This window comes from Linepithema humile, chromosome 2 (assembly GCF_040581485.1).
Source record: "Linepithema humile isolate Giens D197 chromosome 2, Lhum_UNIL_v1.0, whole genome shotgun sequence".
In the NCBI taxonomy this organism is placed as follows: domain Eukaryota; kingdom Metazoa; phylum Arthropoda; class Insecta; order Hymenoptera; family Formicidae; genus Linepithema; species Linepithema humile.
In genome coordinates, this window is record NC_090129.1 from 34,380,792 (window position 1) to 34,402,305 (window position 21,514).

A 21,514-nucleotide genomic window follows, 5' to 3' on the forward strand; every position below is an offset into this window, starting at 1 on the left:
ATATTAATTATACTATTTATATGTTATTTTTAACAATTTATTAATTTTTATATTTTATATAAACAATGATTCAAATATTTTACATGTTTTTCATTCGAATCTTTCTCTTTTGTTTTCTAAAATATGAGATAAATTTAATATTTTTTTTAAATAATCTGCAATACAATGTGCAATATTATTTTCAGTTTTTAATATCTTTTGGTACGTGATCAGTTTACTCAAAGAAAGATACTCTATTGCTGAAACCTAATCTTAAAAGAAGTTGAAAACTGATTCCAAAAAATATACTTTATCACATTTCAAAACTGTTTACTTGGGGAAATCAAGGGTTTTACGCGCCCGAGTTATTTTATTGTTTTCGCGAGTAAGAAATGAGTTCTCACGAGAAGATCAATTCGAGGCTCAAAGGGTTGGTGCTTTTCCGAGTCGCATTTCCCGGATTACAGTTGCCGTCGAGATTCATTTTATTTCCCGTCTCGTTCGCGTTCTAACCATCGACTCTTTCCTCGATGAAAATCTCCTTTGGATAGGTAATCCGCTTTGTTTAACCAACAAGAGGTGTATTTTGGTTCGCCAAAATCGAAAGAAAATCATGAGTTTGTAATTGCAGTGCTTTTGAAAAAAATCTCATTTCCGAGTCTACGTACAGAAGACACTCATATATTTTGCTTTCACATAAATGCTTAATCAAATATGTAAAATTTTCTTACATCGTTTTATCGCATATATTGTATTATACAACGTTATAATTATATTCATAGATCGACAAGAAACTTGTAATCGCTTACTCGAAACTCTTAACTAGTTCTTTACAAGAATTTTCCTGATAAATGAAGATCAGCTCTCAAAGCATTAAAACGATCTATCTAAAGTATAGAGAAACGCGAAAGAGGAGAAAATTTATTCGACGCAACATGCGATGCGTTGTAAAAATAGTAGAACGAGTTCTCCCCAAGTTCCTGGGACTGTCGAACTTGTATAACTTGGAAGCTCTTTTGTGTAACTTTGACGAATGCTGTTCGCACGTAACACACTTTTCGCACCCGTCACCTTTTCCATCGAAAAATCACGCGCGCATCAAACTGGGCTGCGTTTGTTATCCGCGTTCGATGACCGAGCATCGACGGCGAAAAAATAAAAAGTACAAAACGTATTTGACATTGCGCGATGATTGAGCAGCGACAAAAATTCGCGAGGCTGATTTCCCTTTCTTCTTTTAACGCCTAATCGTCAAGGGAATAATCCAACGAGTTTTCGCGTTACGCGGCAACGAAAGAAATCCGAGGTGGAAAACTTTCAGTATTATTTCCTAATTTATTGCATTTTTATGACTTTTGAAGCAATAAGATAGTACAAGTTTTACTATTTGCAGAATTGCATGCTACGTTGTGACGCACAATTATTTTATATTGTACATTATTATTTGCACGCCTGATAACAATATCGTTATATCTTACGATCGCGCGCGGGCGTTAAATGAAAATTGCTATAACACCGCTAAGGAAGATCATCGTCTTTCAGCCAACGTTTTATCGTTGATTGACGATAATACTATACTAATCTCTCTTCGCGCCTTTCTACCGACGTTATTACATGCTTGATGGAGATTGGCAGAAACTGCAAAAGTCTTTTAAAGCTACCCTGCCTCAGCGAAGTATTCCGTTCGTGCGCACTAACCCCGTTTTAAGATCACTTCTTTGACAGGCCGCGACACTTTTCAACTTTAACGATTTCACGACGACAGTTTTCAAATGAAACTGTACTTTTATGCTTCGTAAAATCATACAGAACTTTCTGCGTATTTTGATTTGCAAGACACAGCAAAGTACTGTGGGACTTTCGGATACACCGTATATCATTCAGAAGTAATATTGTTCCGGAACTGATGTTAAAAATCATCTATTTCATCTTGTATTAAAATTAAACTAAACGATCTTGTTTAAGAATTTCCGCGAATTGTTACATATTTGATAGCAAAAAGTGTGTAAGTCATTTTCTTTATAAAATCTTATTTGCGATATAATTATTAACATATTAAAAATTATGAATCAAAAGAATAAAACCTTTTTTGCTAGATAAAAGAATTTTCTAGAATGACTATAATAACCATTGAATAACACACAGCAAGTGCTCAGCGGTCGGTGATTGTTGCCATTAGTAGCAAAAGAATTAAATAAAAGTATATTACAAATGTGTAAAGTTTACAAATTCCAAACTAAAAATAAAATAACGCTTTACCTCGAATATCGTTTACGTGCTACACAGCTGCACGCGCGATGGTCTATGGCTCATTAACCAGCAGCGACAAGCACCCGCTTGGCAAAAACGAATGAGAATCAGCTGCTAATTACGTGAAATGTGATTACTGCGAGATTAGCGCGACTGTGGCGAACCGCCGATACTTTCGTCGTCGCTAACGAGCCTTTTTTTTATTTTTTTCCTTTTCCCTCGACGCTCGCTACCATTCCGCGGATTTTCCCGACCGATGAAAGTGGAGAAAATGTCGCCTCGCCAACTTTTCTCGCACCTTCATTAAAAGATATTCAAAAAATGTGTTTCACTATTCCAGGTAATCTTATCTTTTTATTTCTCTTCTCCTTTTTTTTCAAGTTTTTTTTCTCCTTGCCGCAATGTATGTTTTATTTTTTCTAACATTGTCAAAGAATCGAGATTTGATGACAAAGAATTGATATTTTCTCCTTGTATTTTTTATATTTTAGAATTGTACACTTTAAGACGCTTCTCTCATAAATAATACAAAAATTTTTATTTTTTTACATTTGGAATGCTTGGTATTTTGAAGTTAATCAACATTAATGTAAAACTGGAAGCTAAATCACTTTTATCTCATCTCGTTTTCGCTTACTTTTATTTACATAGTAATTTGCAACTTTTGATTGAATTTATTCGCACGCTTCCGTTGTAACTCTGACTCTTTGTTTGTTCAGATTTTATATCTTTTTAATATATCAATAAAATATTTACTGTTTTCAATAATACATTTTTTCAACAAAGATCTAATTGTAAGATGATATACTCTGTCGCGATAGTTCCGTAATCGACATACGAGAGAACAAATTCATAACGAGACAATTCATAACGTGAATAATATTACTAAAAAATAATATAATTAAAGTTTGATAATTATGTTAGAGCACTACATCATCTAATTTATTGCACCAATTGCATTTATTGATTATGCGTTCCATGAATATTCCGATAGCAATAGAACCTTGCCTTTAACTTTGCAACTGCTCAAAGGACTTCGCTTATAGAGTTTCGACGGAACTTTAACGGCATGGAACATACTGACAAAACCACCAGGATGTATTGTAATACACTTAACGCGTACCATGGCCATCGTCTGGCATGGCACATCGAAATAGTCTTTACGATGCGCTCCCCCTGACAATGTAATAAACCCATTACAGCTTGCTGCGTCCAAAAGCAATATGTATCGAGAAGGTCAGTAAATTAAAATGCAAGAGGACTATGTAGAAAGAAATTAGCAAATTAAAACTGTTATCAAAATTTTCGCTACTCAAACGATTTTGATCAACTTTAAAGAGGGATTAGAATATGTATTTTGAAAGTAAAAAATTCTAGTTTTGAATGATTTAATATCTTTTGAGAAATTGTAACAATAAGCTTAAAAAAGTAATTAAAAAAAGTTCATTTCAAATTTAGAGTTCAGATGTACCTAATCCGCCCGCAATAATTATATAATTTTCTTATAATTAAAAAATCTCTTAAGAGCTTATTTTTGAAACTCTAAAGATTCAAAAAATGCCAGGAAAATTATATACATCTTTTTTCAGTTTCTGGCTCAAAATACCTCTTAAAAAATTATCAAAAACTTCTTAAAAAAGCAAAGATGTCCAACTTAACTTTAAATTCCAAAAAAAATATCATTATAGACGGACCAACTGTCGTTACATATTTGAACTTTTCTAAAAGTTTGCTCGCGGATAAAGCCTGGCTGAGTGTTTTAATCTTGGTCTTGGCCAGATTACAAGACGCAATGACAACGGCGTTCGAGCGTTACAGGGTTCGAAGGCACAATCTACCATAATCCTGTAACAGTCCCGGAAACCACGTAATCCTGTATCGTATTACCTGCGGTCTTGAGATAAGGCTTAAAGAAGAAATCAGCGTCAGCTGCGAGTCTACTGATATTCGCAGTGGCATCACGTACTTTCTACAAAAGAACAGCTTCTGCTCTTCGCCACATATTCCATACCATAATTCTTCGCCACGAGAAACCCTTAAATACTGTACCGCGCAATGTTTCTCTCGATATTTCGCCCATCTTAGTAATAAAATTACAGTATATAGAATTTTGCGAGAAAAAATTGCGGAAACAGTACAGAATTAATCCTATAAGGAATATAGAAAAGCTTTTCTCAACAAACAATTTTACTAATGTTACTGAAAATCTCGAAATCTGCAAAATAGTTCTGTAATGTTACACTTTCAAATTATCTTTTAAATCAAGGAGCATCTTAAAGTCTAATAATAAATTATGTATGTATAATATCAAATACTAAGCGTGTATTAAATTAAATAAAATTAATTTATCGCTTTTTTCAGATAGAGTTACGATAAAACCTACAAATTTATTAATAAAATGTTTTAATATTATACGTCTCAAAGAGAACAAAAATTTAAATCTTGAAGAACAGATGAAAGAAAAATCGCAGTAAAAGGATTTTTTAATTAGTGTTGTAAAAAATATGGAGAAAATATAATAAGAATAAATTTACTTTTATAACTATAAATATAAAGTTGAAAGAAAACATCATCATAAGTATTATTTAAGATTTGTTGCATCTCTAATGTTTTTGCTCCAGGCTATAAAAGAACAAGACTTTTCAATTCTTTTGTTCTCCGCGTTACAATGTATTATATTACTAACAAGAAATGACATATAAGAGGATTTCATTCTGACATAAATCCCTAACGCAACGAGCTAAACTTGCCTATAATTCTCCGCGCTTGCAATTTAACGATCCATAATAGAAATAAAAATGTAATTAACGATTATTAATTTCATTTGCGCCTTGAGCGAAATAAAAAGTTAACCTTAACGAAATTTCTTTAAAATATTTTATGTATTTCTTTTAACGATATAAATTGTGAAAACATTTTCAGAAATACACAATATTGTGTATATTGTAAAAGTATTTAATGACTTCATCACTTTAATCATTCTTCATTCTAACCTCCATCATTTTAATTTTTAGGAAAAAAAGTTTTGCAATACTTGCGATATTCATTTCCAAAATTATAGTAAAAATGGAAAAGTAACTGCGTTTGACTTTTTAACTTAATTATTAAAGAATTATACATAGTAATGAGAATATGACAAAATGCAAGATGAATTATTTAATTACAATGTACGATCGATCAACTCTTTCATTACCAGTAACACCACGTGTGGTTTGATGGTATGTTGGAAAGTAAAATGGATTGCGCCATATGTGGCGCGATCGTACTTTACATCGTAAATCTTCTCCATATGCTAATCCCTGCGAGAAGTTTCATGAAATTCTTAATGGACCATATTCTCGTCAGCCGTTTGTCGGCATGAGATAATTTCTCATTTTATATTATCGTCATGTTCATGTAAAATAATTATAGCAAAAGCTGGCAATAGTAAAATATTTGCAATTAAATTAAAACATAATTAAATAAATTTTGCTATGTCTGAAGACAAATTATGAATGTAATACAATCTGAAAATTTAGACAAATTTAAGAAAATATTGAAAATGTTGAGTTACTAATGAAAAAAATAAATATTTACAGCACTTTTCCGTGTGTATTTATAATAATTGTCAAACCCCAAGAATTTTAAACTTTTATTTCTTTTACTTAAGGCAATAGTATCTCTATATCGCCGTATTTTTCTTATATCGCGGTATGCTTAGCGCAGAGCTCGGCTCAGTTGGGACCATGGGATCAATTAACAAAGCAGAAGTTTATCGACAGCAAAGAATATTTTTTTTAAATATAGAAATGCAATAAAAAGCATTAAAATCCTTATATGCAAGAAACTTCTTCTATTCTTGCGGAAGAGAATCTTGCTATTTGCCCACCCAAAATTTTGTTATTATCTTTGTATAAATACATTCCAAACCAAAATCATAAATCGACCATATCTTATATAGATCCATTATTTTAATAAAAAGTTGTAGATAATTTGGATTCACTCACCATGAATGATGCGCAGCAGCGGAGTTGTTGATCTGCAAAGCTGATCTGTAACACACAAAAATTAATTCAGATTAGAGCTGTGTTCAAAATGATTAATGTTTGTGAAATAATAATTGAATTTTTATTCATTTATCTAAGCAAATATCTAATAAAATACTTATTGAAAAAAGATTTAATTATTTGGAATAATAATAGTATATGTCCAAAATTTTTAATAATCAGATGTTAATATTGAATATTGCAAATATTTTATTGAATATTTTACTGAATATTTTTAATATTGTGTGCACAACATCCCGTAAATAATAATAATAAATAACAAATGATTACTTACTCTAGAATTGCTCCGCCGGTGCCCGATGCTCCTCCTGAGCCTCCTCCTCCTCTCAGTGGTCTTCAAAGTATTCACACACGATATCGCGACGCGAATAATCGCACGGCACTTTAAACGGCACTCCCGACGCGTGTTTTGTCATCTTATGACAAAAATAAAACTGTAATATTAGATGAATTTTATCGCACGGAACACGCATTCGACACTGCCATGTACACTGCAAAAAAATTCAAAAAATTTACACAAATAATAGATATAAAAATTACAAAATTAATATTATAAATATAAAAAATCATGGAACTTTAGAAAAATTGTAATTTCGCAAAAATTATGTACTTTTGTCTTTCATTATGTAAATATATCTTATTTTATGTGGAAAATTACATAATAGAATATTTTTTAAATCTTATGTGATTATCCAAATTTTTGTAATTCATTCATTTTAGAAACGCTTGAAAATTTACAACTATTATAGTGGATCTCAAAATTATCTATTATAATAGTTGCAAAACAGACGTATACTTTTTCATAGTGTACGCAACAGGTAATGATAAGAAAGGGAAAAAAAGATGAGAAACTTGAGGAGTAATAAGAGGGATAACGCGTCGATACACAAAACGATCTGCTTCACACAAATATTGCCGTGTGAATAGTAACAACCCAAGAGCAAAGACAAGGTCGCGCTGAAGGATCGAAGTGTGATTTGGAAGGAGTAGGAGAAAGGAATGTGCGCACTGATAACGTGCGGGAGAGAAAGTGTGAGAGTGAGGGAGAAAAGATATACATCACATAGCGCGTACGAAAACAATAACAAACCTAATAAATCTACCCTCTTCGTCATGAGTTAGTATCGAAATTCCTTACATAATATAAAATATTTAGCATATTATAAGACGTTCCTTGCGTTCCAAATTTTAATTTTAATAAATAGTTTACTGTTGTATTTCTCGTTTTCTCTATCGTATCATAAAAATATCTTGTATCGTATTCTTAAAATTTTTTAAATCATGGCATTTTACAATTAATAGGTAATAAATAAACGAGAAATACCTCAAAGTTGTTCCGCTGATTGCCCGATGCCTGTCCTGAGCTTGCTCCTTCTTTCAGTAAGAGAACATGATTCACTCACGAAAATTTGATTATTATTATGTCACGACATTTTATGCGGCACTCCCGACGCGTTGCTGTCATCTGTAAAATACAAAAAAACACCCAAATTATAGCAACTTTTAGAATAATTAATATCAGATAAATAATTGGGCAAATTAAATATTTTATTTGTTTTTCAAGCAAATAGTTAAAAAAAGAATTATTGAAAATTTATGTGCCTAAAATAATATATATAATATTGTAAATACATAAAAAATCTAATAATTATAAATATTAAATATTGTAATATTGTAAATGTTTTACTGAAAATTTCAACTATTTTATTATGTACAACATTTTGCAATTAATAGGTAATAAATAAACGAGATATACCTTAAAGTTGCTCCATCGATGTCCGATGCCCGTCCTACGCCACGTCCTCTCTGTATTGAATTTACTCACCGGCACGATGCGCAGCAGCGGAGTTGTTGTTCCGTTGATCTGCAAAGTTGATTTATAGAACACAAAAGAACATTTTGATTATAGCAAAGTTTAAATTAATTAGTATTAAAAATATAATTACGTATGTACATTGCGTACCTTTCATTTGTTTTTTAAACAACCGTGTTATTTCCAATATTTTACAATTAATAGATAATAAATGAAGATAAATACCTTAAAGTTGCTCCGCCGATGCCCGATATCCCTCCTGAGTCTGCTCATCCTCTCAGTATAAGGGAACACGATTTACGCGCGATTCACTCGCGAAAATCTGATTAATTATTACGCGCGACATTTTATACGGCACTCCCGCTACGTGCGTACCGATATGCTTCGATACACGATCCACCCTGTACGAGTATCACCGTGCGAAAGATAACAGAATAATGCCAAAAACAAGATGGTGCAAATTTAGATTTGAGAGAATGCGTGAAATGTACGCGCTGAAATGTGCGCTGAATGTTAGCGTGTGAACGTGAGAGAAAGATAGAGGGAATACGAGTCGAGATACTTTATCATATAAGAAAAAAAATAATACTCGAATATATTATCGCACGTTCGACTTTCTTTAGAAAATGACAAAATGATATTTGTAAAAAGTAATTATCTCACCGGGGTAGTGATTTTGAGGTTAATTGTACTGAGACAGTAGTAAAAAGAGTGTACTACGGAAGTTATTTGGATGGTTAAGATAATAAAAGTAACGCACCGATACACCCTGATACTCGATTCGCTCCGTACGACTATCGCTTGCGAAAAACACAGGACATTAGCAACAGGATAACAGCAAAAACACGGTCTCACACAGTTTTGATTTCAAGGAATAGGTAGAATATGCGCGCCCACATACAGCGCAAGAGAGAAAGAGTGAGAAAGAGTGAGAGAGAATATGAGGCCTACGTGATCCGCGACCGCGACGACAACACAACCCCACCATACGGCCACTCGCGAAACTCGTGTTCTCTCTCTCTCTCTCTCTCTCTCACACACGTTCAAACGCTACATCTGCGTACATTTTAGCGCGTACATTCCACGATTCTTTCAAATCTAAATTTGCGTGATGTTGTGTTTGGTATTATCATGTTATCTTTCACACGGCGATACTCGTATAGGGCGGATCGTGTATCGTAGCATATCGGTACATTATTTCTATCATTCCAACCATCCTAACAAGTTCCATATTACTTTTATTACTCTCTCATTACAAATAACCTCTAAAATCTCTTTCGCTATCTCGGTGAGATAAAATTATTTCTTATAAATATCCTTCGGTTGTTTTTTACAGAATGCCGAATGTATCCGTGCGATGGTATCTGTGTATATTATCTTCGTTCTTATGTAAGTACGTCGAGAATACATATCGTACCATACGTATCGTATAAAATGTAGCACGATATAAAAATTAACAAGATTTTTGGAAGTAATTGTATTTCCATACTGAGAGGAGGAGGACAAAGCGTAGAATGGGCATCGGACATCGGTGGAACAACTTTAAGGTATATCTCATTTATATATTATCTATTAATTGCAAAATGTTGTACATAATAAAATAGTTGAAATTTTCAGTAAAACATTTACAATATTACAATATTTAATATATATGATTATTAGATTTTTTATATATTTACAATATTATATATATTATTTCAGACACAAATTTTTAATAATTCTTTTTTTAACTATTTGCTTGAAAGACAAATAAAATATTTAATATGCACAATTATTTATCTGATATTAATTATTCTAAAAGTTGCTATAATTTGGGTGTTATTTTGTATTTTACAGATAACAGTAATAAAGTACGCGTCGGGAGTGCCGCATAAAATGTCGTGACACAATAATAATCAAATTTTCGTGAGTGAATCATGTTCTCTTACATTGAAAGAAGGAGCAGGCTCAGGACGGGCATCGGGCAATCAGCGGAGCAACTTTGAGGTATTTCTCGTTTATTTATTACCTATTAATTGTAAAATGCCATGATTTAAAAAATTTTAAGAATACGAAGCAAGATTTTTTTAAGATACGATAGAGAAAACGAGAAATACAATAGTAAACTATTTATTAAAATTAAAATTTGGAACGTAAAGAATGTCTTGTAATATGCCAAATATTTTATATTGTGTAAGGAATTTCGACGCTAACTCATGACGAAGAGGGTGGGTTTATTAGGTTTGTTATTGTTTTCGTACGCGCTATGTGATGTATATCTTCTCTCCCTCACTCTCACACTTTCTCTCTCGCACGTTATCAGTACGCACATTCCTTTCTCCTACTCCTTCCAAATCACACTTCGAGCGTGACCTTTGCTCCTGGATTGTTACTATTCGCACGGCGATATTTGAGTGAAGCAGATCGTTTCGTGTATCAGCGCGTTATCTTTTTTATTACTCGTTACAATTTCCCATCTTTCTTTCCCTTTTTTATCATTACCTGTTGCGTACACTATGAAAAAGTATACACCTGTTTTGCAACTATTATAATAGATAATTTTGAGATCTACTATAATAGTTGCAAAATTTTCAAGCGTTTCTAAAATGAATGAATTACAAAAATTTGAATAATTACATAAGATTTAAAAAATATTCTATTACTTGTGTAATTTTCCACATAAAATAAGATATATTTACATAATGAAAAACAAAAGTACATAATTTTTGCGAAATTACAATTTTTCTAAAATTTCATAATTTTTTATATTTATAATGTTAATTTTGTAATTTTTATATCTATTATTTGTGTAAATTTTTTGAATTTTTTTGCAGTGTACAGTGTCGAATGCGTGTTCCGTGCGATAATTCATCTAATATTGCAGTTTTATTTTTGTCATAAGATGACAAAATACGCGTCGGGAGTGCCGTTTAAAGTGCCGTGCGATTATTCGCGTCGCAATATCGTGTGTGAATACTTTGAAGACCACTGATTGTGAGTGGAGGAGGAGGCTCAGGAGGAGCATCGGGCACCGGCGGAGCAACTCTAGAGTAAGTAATCATTTGTTATTTATTATTATTATTTGCGGGATGTTGTGCACACAATATTAAAAATATTTAGTAAAATATTTAGTAAAATATTTGCAATATTCAATATTATATATATATATATATATATATCTAATTATTAAAAATTTTGGACATATACAATTATTATTCCAAATAATTAAATCTTTTTTGAATAAGTATTTTATTAGATATCTGCTAGTAGATAAATGAATAAAAATTCAATTATTGTTTCACAAACATTAATCATTTTGAACACAGCTCTAATCTGAATTTATTTTTGTGTGTTACAGATCAGCTTTGCAGATCAACAACTCCGCTGCTGCGCATCATTCATGGTGAGTGAATCCAAATTATCTACAACTTTTTATTAAAATAATGGATCTATATAAGATATAGTCGATTTACGTTTTTTGTTTGCAATGTATTAATACATATATGAAATGAAAACTATATAATAGATAAGAATATTATACGAGGAATGATTTGTTTTTATTCAATATTTGAGATATTTTTAATTGATTTGGGAAAAAGAATTCTTTTATTATTTTATAGTCTTTTTTTCGTATATATGAATACAATAAAATATTAGAAATTTTATAATAAGAAAATCACATATAATGTTATAATGTTATATAATATTATAAAGTATTGTAGAATCATATACAATAATATTATAAATAAAAATATAAAAAAATAAATAATTTTATAGATCCATTATTTTAAAATGGATAGGCTAGGACTTAGATTTGTCGATAGATATTTAACCTTGGCATATATTTTACGAATAATAGATTAGAACAAGATATGTTGAGTTATTTAGAAAGTTTGCAGAATTTTTTTATGACACAATTAAAAATAGTTTCTATATTTTTATATGTCCATATTTATTCAGTAGTATATGCACAAATTATTAAAGATGACATAAAAATGTTACAAACTTTGCGAATAATCCAATATATTGGGATATACATATGTAAGTATCTTAAATAACGTATTTTTATTTATTTTTTTTTATATGAAAAAATGCACGGAAAAGAAATTTGTTAGCGCAATAAATTTTGGCTATTCAAGCTATTCAAGTAAAATATGTAGTAACATGTATTTATTATTTAGATAACAAAGAAATTTGTTATGGAATTTTATTTGAAAATAATTTCTTATTTTAAAAATAATTTTTCTAAATTTTTAAATTATATCTCTATTACATAATGAGAAATTGGTTTTTATTTGTTCGTTAAAATTTGCAGCGACAAATTTGTTACAATAGCAAAATGCATTTGTTGAAAATAAATTCTTATGTTGTAGCAGCAAATTAATCTTTACAAATAAATGTACTTCGTAAAGTTTATCTATTTTTCTGATGTATTTTTTTATCGCTATCACATTTAATATCGCTATGACATATGCAATAGCACTGATGATTTTGTTGCGATAGCAAAATTCTTTTTTCCGTATGTTAGGTGCATGCTTTTATTTCTTCCTCTTTCCTTTTCTTTAAATGTGATTTGTATTTTTATATTTTGCCAAGGTTAAATATTGTGCAAATTGGCGTAGAAAAGTATAAAAATAAGAAAATTTTAAAATACATATGTGTATGTAAATATACATTAAAAATAGAAAAGATATATTTTACATAAACGCGACGGAAATTAAAAATTGATGTTACATTCAAAATAATTTATTTAAAGAGCGCACTTTTTATTAACGATTTGGAAATATATTTATTACTGCTATACGCCAATTTCCTCGTAATCTTTCCTAGCCTACCCATGCATTCGTGATCCCATGGCTTAATTCATCTCGTGATTGAGCACGGAAATTCGAAATTCGTGGTCCCATCGATGATGGTCGAGCACGGATTTTGAAACAATGTTGATACGATCGACCATTGAATAATGGTCGACTATCAACACAAATTTTGGACGCAACTAGCGGAAACTGAGCTGAGCTCTGCGCTAAGCGTCTTATGAAAAACATCGAGACAATCGCTCTCGGATTTTGGATGCAAATAGCGGAAACTGAGCCGAGCTCTGCGCTAAGCATCCCGCGAAAAATGCCAGTTGCTTTCTCTCACAATCGGATAAAAGGTATAATTGGCGCACACGCGAAAGTACGTATAATACGTAAAGTAGACCGCTAATTTTCGAACCCTTGGTTCGTCTCGAGAAAGCTTGTCGTCGCGTAGGAATTCTAATCAAGTGCAAAATAATCGCAAAAATTCGGGTTTTGAAACCAATTTTTATTATTATACAAAAATTCTTACGGTATGTACGTATATAAATAGCGATACTATGTCGCAAATAGTGCGATGTGTAGATGTTAAAAGAATAACATAAAATATATACGAATAACATAAAAGTAATTAAAAGTTATTTAAAATGATTGATAAATTTTGATGTTAGCAATCTTATTTAGAGACTTGCTTTAAATGATGAAAGCTTCTCTGGTATTATTCTGCTTTCCTCCGTGATAGTGTTCTTTCTTATATTCACGAGTAAAGTATAATGTCAGGGATACAGAAGTCGGCTGCTGATGAAAGCAGAGACGTGAAAATATTTTAAATTAGAAAACGCGACGATAATATTACTTCCTCTGATCTCGCTCTAGCAAAACAGGTCATACTGAAATGCTTTTGCTCACGATTAAAATCTTAACTTGGAGAAATCCGGAATGAGCTTTAAAAGACACTATCGCTTTAAATTAAGTAAACTCGATTTCAACTTGATTTTGATAAATGTTCGATGCTCTATTGTTAACTTTTGTGGTGATTTTATTAAAAACATGTTTAACTTTTTTTATATTAATTATAATTTATATGTATGTTAACTTTATTAATTGCGGCCAATTTTTAAGTAGAAATCGATAATTTTATATGACATTTCTAGTATTTGACCTTTTCTTTATTCAGAAACTATTAGTTCCGACCATATTTCAGACATAAATACTAGGAATATGCGGTTAGAATATTTAGCGACACCTTACATAAATACGAACACGTTGCTCGTGCAAAAAGCTTTCGCCCGACGCAGCTCGTAATTTCGCGGGTATTGCATCGCTGTGCGGAATTTCGCATGCGATTCGTTATTGCAACGTTGCGCATCACGACGCCGCGTGGCATAATAAACTTGACCAGTATAACGATCTTAATAACGTATTTTACCGCAACAATTCCGGCCGTCCTGAACACGACGCGTGCATGATTTAGCGCGATTAGACCACGCAGCGATCCTCGCTCATTTCCGTCACGATTAATCCTCCCCAATGGTTGTCCGAATTAATCTGGGAAATTAGTATCCCCGTAAGTAACTATAGTTACACGACCAAGTGCGACTATCGATTAGATCAACTCTCACTTCGAATGTTGAGTGCACATTGTCTATATACAACTCTAATACCTTGTAATCGCACAATCCGATTTTCCTATTAGAGAGAAAAAAAATCTTCCGCTTCATTTGATTGATGAAACTTTTTGACATTTTTCGTATTTTTACATGCTGTTCTTTATTTTATATTAACTTTTATGAAATACGTTTATGACTTATTTATATGCAAGTAACTACTCATGCATATAATAATAGAGAACTGTTGTAAGCGAAATTTTGCCGCAAATTATAAAATATATTTACATGGACAAAGTATTTGTTTCGACTCCATGCATTCTATGCATAACAAATTTGTTTTTTTTATTGCACAGCTGCGTGCAATGTTACACAGTTGGTTCGCGAGAGATATCCTTGCGATTATCGTTTCTTTTGTAAAGGAAGACTTTCCGCCGTCCTTTTCCGTCTATTTCTAAATCATGTCTTCAAGAGCCTCTTCCATGTCATCCCTTCTCAATTTCGTGACGGCGGCCTCTCCTATACGTCCAATAGCTTCTGAAGAAAAGAGAGAAGCGTGCATCTTCGAGCGACTCGTCCGAGGACTCGGCATGATCGTCCCAGTCGTATTTCCGTCGCTATCTCTCTGGCCGGCAGCCAATTCTGCGACTTTCCCACGTCGTGGAACGGCCAGTTAAGGAGATCATCGCTGTGGAATCGAGTCCCGTGGACCTCTCGGTCGAACGGTTCCTATTGCGATCACTTTTCAATAAGTTTCCCCTGCGAAAAGTCCTATCGAACGGCTGTCCGGCTAAGCAACTACGCGAAAAATCTGATTTCACACATAAAGATTACAAAAAAAGAGACTTTAAAATCTGAACATTATCAAATTTCTTGCGATATCTTCTCTGACGGAACCTTAGTTATTCGCATATCTATCTATACAAGGCAAATAATATAATATTCAAAAAATCGGAGTACGTATAAACGGAAGCAGGAAAATTTAATTAACAGGTAGAATAAAGGTAGAACTTTTTTATATCAAGCTTCATTGTCCAGAACATGCAAAAGAGCAAAAACATCTGTTTAAAAAAGTACAAAGACATTTATAATTTTCCAACTTTAAATATATGTCTTTAAAAATAAAATTTGCTATGAAAAAATTGTATTCTACATCTTTCTATTTTTGTACGAGCAAGTATGGCCAACTCTCTCTCCACTTATAACACGATTTTCATCACAATTTGCATATTTATTTGCAGATTAAATAGCAATAATTAATGTTATGTACACGTTTTTAATCTGCATATTCGTTCTTTTTAATTCTACAGTAGTTACGGATCCTATAAGTCAGACGTAAGAACCGTGAAATGCCGTTGATGAGGGATCTCGTAGCCTTTTCAATCTCATAATTACGTCATTGACCTCTCCATTCACTTAAAACATCTTACAAAGAAAAGTGAAAAAAATGTGAGAAAAAGGAGGGCGAATAGAAAGAAAGAAACCGGACAAAAAGCAGAAAGGTCTTGCACGTGTAATGGACAGCCGCATTTTCTTCTGTGTGATTTATGAGGATTTTCTATGAAATATTATATAGAGAAATTAATTAGGAAAATATAAAGAAAAATTGCTGCTAAAAAAATATATATTTTATCTACAAATCGGTATACAGAGTGATTGGTAAATGTATAGGATGTAATTTAATATATAGAAAACACTTCAAAAATGAATTCAAATCAATTAAAAATTAATTTTTGACTTCTTCTCGCATATAACAATTTTATTGTTGCATTTAATCGTATCGAATTCGTCGTACTGTAACATTTCCTCTTAAAGTTTTCCTATTTTGTATGCGACTACGTATTCCACAATCCAAAAAAATGCAAAGCTACAATTTCAAACTTGTTCTGTAGCGAATGTTGTTTAGTAGACAAATTTCAAGCTTATCTATACACGTATGCCACTAATTACTGGGAAAACAATCGGTCGTTAGAGTACGTTGTTTGCGAAAAAGTTCTCGAGCGAACTGGTCGAGCAGCACGAGTTTCCGAACTTTCCAACATATTGCAAATGGATCGAGCGGAGCTTTTCGCTTATCTACATTCCGTCGCGCGGATATACTCCGTGGCAATGATCCTCGCTTAAGTGTCCATTCCACGGTGCGCGAAAGACGTAAACATCTTGGGATGTAATCCGCGTGGAGGCAGCAGAAGCCGCAAAGCCCTCTTCAATTCCACGTAACCCATTTTATTTCGGGACTGGCATAAGCAATGCAGTGCTCAGTACTTGAATAGGAAATGAGAAATATAGACTTCTTCAAAAGTCTTAGTACCTACTTACTATGATTGAATAAACTTTTGGAAAGAAAAGTTTGTTGTTATTTTATTAAGCAACTTATTATTAATATATTTACCGACATAAACAGTTCAATTCGTCACATTTAAATGTAACACTTAAATTTATATCGCAAACTTTTGCAAATATACACTCTGGAATCGCCAGATGTCACAGTTTCAAAGTAAAAGTTAGTTAAGTTTCGCAAAAACGATGAATCAATGTTAAAGTAAGTGGTGCATTTTAATCGTTATTTGCCAGTTCCTCCTCGAAGAAAAATATCAAGTCCAGGAATCGATATCTTTTTAACTGCCAATTTCATAGCGCGCAGCAGCATGCGGAATATCGTATGATGTTATCATATGATGGTTGTAAAAAAAGTAACCTGCCTGTAGAATAAAAAAAAAAGAGTGGAAATATGGCATGGATCAGATGGTCGTAAAATGTGAACACGGATTATGCGGCGAGTCGAAATCTTTTCCCCTCTGCCATTAGAATCGACGCGAAATTGCCGAAACTCAGTAGTATCCGCGAACTTTTATTATTGCAAAAAATATCAAAGGAGAGAGAGAGAGTGGGCGAATGGCAAAATTTTATAACAACCTAGATTTGTTCTAAGCACTTTTTTTAATTTAAGAAGATAAAAATAGAATCACAAAAAAGAGTGAGAAAAAATAATACAATAGAAACATGCTACTTTTAAACTCTTAAAGTTTATTAATCTACGTTAAAAATATAAAGACATCGAAAGGAATAAGAAAAAAAAAGTATCATTAGGAAAAGAGGAACGCAATCACGCGTTTTACTTCGCCTTAGATATCGTGATAAAGGTATCTGAGTTTCCTCTATTCTTCCCTCTGAAATATCAGCATGAGATGCCGTTGATGACTGTACATTCTGCGTTATTGAGGGCAAGCTGAAAAGGTCAGTTTGCTCCATTTTGAGGTAACGTCGTGCAATGACCATCTTACACTACTAGACCATGGCAGAGCACTCGATAGTCTTCTTAAATTTCGAGTGTATGTGATTCGTGTAATAGCTACACACAATATCAAAACTTGAATGATATTTATCTTGATATCTTTTTAAACATAATAAATATGAATACGCATATTAATTTTTCTGGAAAAAATTACAAATTTTTACCATTGCACATAATTGTAAATTTTGTTTAATTAAAAATGAGACAATATTCACATTTATTATAACTTTCTTTTGAGTTTGATGTATAGAGCATTCTGTGTATAACACACTCGTGACTATCATTCGTATTTTTTCAAGGATTTTTTCGTCCATATAAATGCCAGTATACCGTGATGATCTTCTTAACTGACCATTCCATGGTGCGGAAAGGGTGATAGGAATTCGAACGAGGTGCGGTATAGCTCTTGGGCTCGTAATTCGTGCGAGCACAAAGATGAAAACGGCACGAATGTGCTTCTATCCGATTGAACCCCGTAAAAGAGACGACGAGTCCCTGTTATTTTCTTCCTCAGTAAATTTCAGATCTTTAAATTAATATTTTATGTCCATTTTATATTTACAGATCCCTAAATTACAATAATTTTGTATTCTTTAATTACAAAACTTTTACTAGCATGAAATTTTAATGTTAATTTCTGTAATTTAAACCCATAATTGAAAGATATGTTTTATTGCTGAATTTTTAAGTTTAGTTTTAAAATCACCACAATCTTAATGATTAAAATATTAGATTCATAATGTTAACTTTCTTAATAATTAAATCCTTGAATTTGAAATTAGATGATTATACTGAGTTTGTTATTTTGCCGAAATCTTAAGTTCTCTAATTAAATCTCTCAGCTCGTTTTAGACCATCTATTATTTGCGACAGAATTTGAGATAGAAAATCATTTATAATTTTGTATAATTCAAAATATTTCAAGATTGGTATATAAAAATAAAATGCAAAAGAATATTGTGAAAGTATTTTTTGTACATGGATTTTAATTTTTTAACAATTTTTTTATATTGCATGGCATATAAAATTATAAATAAAATTCTATAGTGAATTCTTTTACACGTTATAGATTATTTAAGACAAGTTTTATACCTACTAGCTTTTGAAATATCTAAATCTTTAAATTCAGGATTTCAATCTTTAATAATTTTATCTGATTGTTATGCCGTAGTATTGCTGGTTCTTTGCATATTTTCTCGGGATATTGCATTCTTGGTTTATCGATCTTCGCGGGAATTCATATCTAGACTTCGTAATTTTTTACTTTTAAATGTAATCACATACATTTAATCCAATTAAATATGATACATATTTGAGCTGTATATTAAAGGAAATTGTTTAAACTTTCTCTTATTTGTTAAATATATAAAAATGTATTTTGAGATTGAAAGAATTACTGCTTTGGCTTCATGGATACTTTAGCTCGGTTAGCCTCAGGCGCCGAAACGGGGGAAAATATAAGGCCGTTCTATACGTGATAGTGTTTCACTGTACTCGACGGAGGGTCAACGTTGTTTTCGGAAGATTGAGAAGGGTCAGCGATGTTTGTATAGCAGAGACGAGAAAACGGAGTTTTTCTTGGTAAAAAACGCGAGCAGAATTTCAGACATGGTCTTATTAATAAGTCTAGAACAATGTTGTTGCGATCAATCTCTTTATTCTATATTTAAGAATTCACTATATTTATTTAAACTGAGAACACATTCCATCGATTTATCTCATTGGTTACATATATTTTTAGAACATCGATATATCGCTCTTTATAGCAACGGTACAAACTTTTGAATAATAAAAATTGTTACCTAAATTTACGCGGAATATTACGAATATTATATCATTATTATTCACGTTTAATATCGTCGTGGTATTTCTTAATTACTACTGACAGTTTTAATTATTTAAAATATTTGCATTTAATCAACAGAAGGCTAGACAAGTTTTTTGAGATATCATGTGTAACATTTTTAGTATACGACTGAACGAATCCATTAAAAATATATCGGATCAAGCGAATAAACTTTCAAAGTATTTTCTACCGTGAGCGTAAGACAGTTCTTATTGAAACGACTGCAGCTCAGTGGAGAGCTAATAAAACAGTAGACACTTATCCTGATTGAAATATCAGCCAATTCCCTCCCTTCGTTCCGATCCATCGACTCTGCGAGATTCTGAAGGATATAGCTATTCTGAGTGGAGAACACGGATATCGAGCGGTTAATGAAACAACGTCGTTTTGTTGTTCTTCAATTTATCAGTATACTAAATTGTTGTCCGTAAATGTATCCTTGAATTCTCGAATTGCTTAGGTCAGTGATTTATTGTATTCTCAAATTGTTAGATTTCTGGTTCGTTCAATCCTTGCATCGTTATATAAAAGATCCAAAAAGGTTTTTTCTATTAAAGCAATTTTTTAATCTCAATAATTAATTTTATCATCCTCTTATCACGCCTTTTTCTTACTACACATAAACACATTTATCTACTTACAATTATTGTAGATTAAAATTTAATGGTAAAACTATTTTACAATAGTTTTATAAATTTTTGTGATACTGATCAAAGTTTGTATTTTTAAAACATATTTTTATTGCTGCCGACTCGGCATGTTCAGACGTTCAGTGTTAAACGGTTTACATACTGGAAAACGATTGCGTCGTATAAAATCGACCGCGATAAGGTCGGAGAACTATCGATACCCATGTTCCACTCCAGAACCTGGCGGCGAACAAGTAAAAACTCGAGGGCGAGACTTAAGTGCGGTATAATCCATTTTTTCGCCGCCATTGTAAAGCACGGTGCAATCCGCCAACCGCGAGAACAAACTTTTTTTTCGAATTACGGGCCGTGAAGTACGTACTCGCGTTGCTCGTAAATCTGCGTGGGAAAGGGTGGAGCAAGAAGCGCAGCAGAGGCGAAAAATCCCGCCGCGGCGGAAAGAGGAAAATGTCGAAATGGAGTCCGCGGTGCCACTCGAAAGTTTCCTTCTCTCGGCAGCCCTTTGGAGAATGCAATCTGGGGAAAATTTCGACGGGATGAAACTCTATAAAGACGGGTGTCATACGATGGAGAAGTTTGAAAATGATATGCATATTCAGCGGTTAATATACTTAAGCCCTTCAGTTGCGCACTCTGTTGCGAAATGAAATTATTAAACACATAGTTGCGTAGCATGTTGTGGATTGATAAACTTTATTTCTTCACAGACAACTTAAGAATTTGAAATTTTAAAGACTATAAACTTCTATAAAGTTGAAAGATATAACAATCTTAGATTTAACACTTGCAGAACCAAATAGTTAAAAACTTGGAAATTACTAAAGACCCAAGAATCTGCAATGACTTGTGCATTCAAAGATTTCAAGATTTAATAGTTGAAAAATTCCACGCAGTCATGTAGCCACTTTAGAACCCAAATCTGTTTTATATTTTCTTATATTTTCAATGAAATAATTAAATGGCAACGATGATAAATAGGTTTCTTTTTCTTTTTTACCAACAAAGTCAAACTTATGATAATAACCAGTAGTAAATAGGGACCAGTAGCGAAAGGGTTAAGCGACTCGACGACAATCTTCTCTCTGCTGCGTACGCAGCGAAAGGAACTCCTATTCTCTCTAGCGGACGAAGCACCGCAAGATGGAAAAACTTAGATTACCGCATTTATCTTCACCTCGTGGCTCGTCCCCTAACTTTATACCTGCACTTTCTTCACTTCTCTTTCGTATTCGGCACGCGTTCCGTTTTCG

General features: G+C 32.4%; 1 long non-coding RNA gene across 1 annotated transcript; it reads left to right on the forward strand.

The window, feature by feature from the left end:
• Nucleotides 1-9,166: 9,166 nt before the first annotated feature.
• Nucleotides 9,167-12,851, forward strand: LOC136998051 (uncharacterized). The gene is made up of 5 exons (XR_010888628.1): nucleotides 9,167-9,277; nucleotides 9,425-9,635; nucleotides 9,925-10,074; nucleotides 10,902-11,117; nucleotides 11,426-12,851. It is a non-coding gene; the product is annotated as an uncharacterized lncRNA (long non-coding RNA).
• Nucleotides 12,852-21,514: the final 8,663 nt, after the last annotated feature.